Source organism: Tupaia chinensis, unplaced genomic scaffold (genome assembly GCF_000334495.1).
Source record: "Tupaia chinensis unplaced genomic scaffold, TupChi_1.0 Scaffold148768_1, whole genome shotgun sequence".
NCBI classification, from domain to species: domain Eukaryota; kingdom Metazoa; phylum Chordata; class Mammalia; order Scandentia; family Tupaiidae; genus Tupaia; species Tupaia belangeri.
The window spans coordinates 675,969-678,608 of record NW_006208615.1 but is presented as its reverse complement, the minus strand read 5'-3'; the positions used below and the strand labels follow the sequence as shown (position 1 = coordinate 678,608).

At 36.3% G+C, this 2,640-nt stretch overlaps 1 pseudogene; it reads left to right on the top strand.

Moving 5' to 3' along the window:
* The first annotated feature begins 2,215 nt into the window (after positions 1-2,215).
* LOC102473018 (hsc70-interacting protein pseudogene) overlaps positions 2,216-2,640 on the top strand; it is a 1,117-nt pseudogene continuing 692 nt past the window's right edge.

The window sequence follows — 2,640 nt, the reverse complement described above, 5'->3', positions numbered from 1 at the left end:
TTTCTCCTTTCAGAGCTTTTCAGAGCCTTGGGAAGCCAGCTTATCATGGATTCCAGGCTTCTGTTTATTCTTATTTTCCATCTGTGAATAATGAAGTTCCTTTGTCTGACATGTACATGTTTTCTGTCTCACCAGACTAGACCTACAAATACAAATGGTAGAGGTATGATTGTAATAGTAGCTGGATCTGCTTTGAAATCCTGCCAGAGTCAAGAATTCTTGCATTTATATCTACTTACCATCAACTGGCCTGAGAAACCTACCTTGGACTAGTATCTATTCATCTGCAAATGCATAACGTACTTTAGACAAGATCTATCATGTAATATCTAAATGACTACAAGAGATTGACATGCCACACAGTACAAGAAGATTAGAAATTGTGTCTTGAAGCTTCTTGGTACAGAAAAAATCCTTACATAGTTAAGCAGGCATGGGCAGTATAGGAAGTGTAAAAAGACCAGAGGCTAAATATAATGACAGTGGGTATTCACAAAATAATTTAAAGGCCTAAAAGCTAATGAATGGCCTGGAGCTCATAACATATGGAATTCAAAGGTTAGACTTATTATAAATCGAGATGTTTTTCCTAGTTCCAACTAGATCACAAATTCATCTGCAAATGTTTAAGGTGAATTCTCTCATTTTTTGTTTATCTGGTAATACCTTTGTTTCACTTTCTTCTTCCTCTTTTTCTCCTTCTAGCTTTTTTTGCTATAGGGCATGTTTCCTCACTGGAGAGAGAGAGGGAAAGTGAGAAATCACCCCTTGAGTTTAGGATGATGGGCATGGTACGGCCAGGCCACAATCCCTTCCCCTCCATTCTTCTCTCAAGATTTTGGACATGCACACACATGCATGCAGCATGCTTTTCAAGCTGCTGAGTCTTGCAATTGAACCATGCAGTACACCATGTGGGATCCAGCCTCCCTAACCTCCATGCCACTGGCTGGCCCCATCTGCAAAATTATTTACTTGTATCTGTCAAATAACATACATTGGGCTTAATGGTTTCAAAGGTCTCTTAAGAGTTTATATTCTGTGACTCTTGTGCTTTACATATAAAGATCCCCTTAGAATTTAAGTTGGATTTGATATCACTAAAGTTTATAAAGGATAGTTTATTTTCACATTTATCTTTTTAGGTGTTCATTCATTCCTACAGTTCTTCCCTTCTATCTGAGGTCATTTTGTTCAATGTGAAGAACTTTGTTTAGTGTTTCTTGAAATATAGTCCTGTTGTCAGTGAATTCTTTTAACTTTTGCTATGTGATAATGCCCTTCTTTGCCTTTATTTTTGAAGGATACTTTTTCTAGGTTTAGAAATCTGTCAGAAGTGTTTCTCTCTGCATTTTTAAAGATGTCATTGCATTGACTTTTGGCTTTCATAGTTTCTATCAAAAAGTCAGCTCTCCATCTTTTTGTTCTTCTTTTGAAGGTAATGTATCTTTTTTCTATAGATACTTTGAAGATTTTTACCTTTAATCACTGGTTTTTAGCAGTTTGATATGATAAAACTAAGTGTGGTTTTATTTGCATTTATTCTGTTTGGAATTTGCTGAGTATTGTGAATTTATAAGATGTGGCCTTTCCTCATATTTAGAAAATTCTTGGCTATTATCTTTTCAAACAGTGTTTTTTTTCCTAGTCCCTCTTTCCTTTATTTCTAGAATGATAATTGTACATTTTTACCATGTGAATGTATTCTACCTGTCATGTATGTTCTTTGTCTCCTTAGTCCCTGTATCTTTCCATAATTATGCTTTTCATGTTTTGTTTTTTGATAGTTTATGTTCCCTAATATTTAAATTTACTAATCCTGTCTTCTTTTGTGTGTAGTTTACTGTTCAATTATCTAACATATACTTAATTTCAGATGTTTGATTTCCACAATATACATTAAATTATTTAAAGATCCCCAATATGTATCAAATTACCTATCTTGTCTTTTCTTTATTCCTCTTTTGAAATATATTTTAATATTTTATTCTTAGTTATTTTAAATCCTTATTTACAAATACCAAAATAAGGATTATTGTCCTGCTGCAATTGTCCTATTTTCTGTTTGGAGAAATAATGAACCATTACGGAAGGTCATTAAAGACTACTTTTAAAATGGCCCCATTGTAACCAGTCACACTGAGCCAGCACCAGGACCTGGTATTGAGCTCCAGCCTCCTTAGCCATGCTCTCAGCCTTTTGCTGCTTTCCAGCCATGGATCCCCACAAAGTGAGCGAGCTCCTCTGGGCCTTCATGAAAATGTGTAAGCAGGATCTGAGCTGAGCGTTCTGCACACTGAGGAGATGTGCTTCTGGAGAGAGTGGGTGGAGAGCATGGAGGGTAAGGTACCAGCAGCTACTCAGAAAGCTAAATCTGAAGAGCATATCAAGGAAGAAAAAACAGATAGTTAGAAGACGTAGGAAAACATAAAGACAGAGGAACCATCAAGTGAGGAAAGTGATCTAGAAATTGATAATGAAGGTGATTGAACCAGACACTGATGCCCCTCAAGAAATGGGAGATGAAAATGTAGAGATAACTGAGGAGATGATGGATCAGGCAAATGATAAGAAAGTAGCCACCATTGAAGCCCTCATGATGGTGAACTACAGAAAGCCACTGACTTGTGTACAGAGACC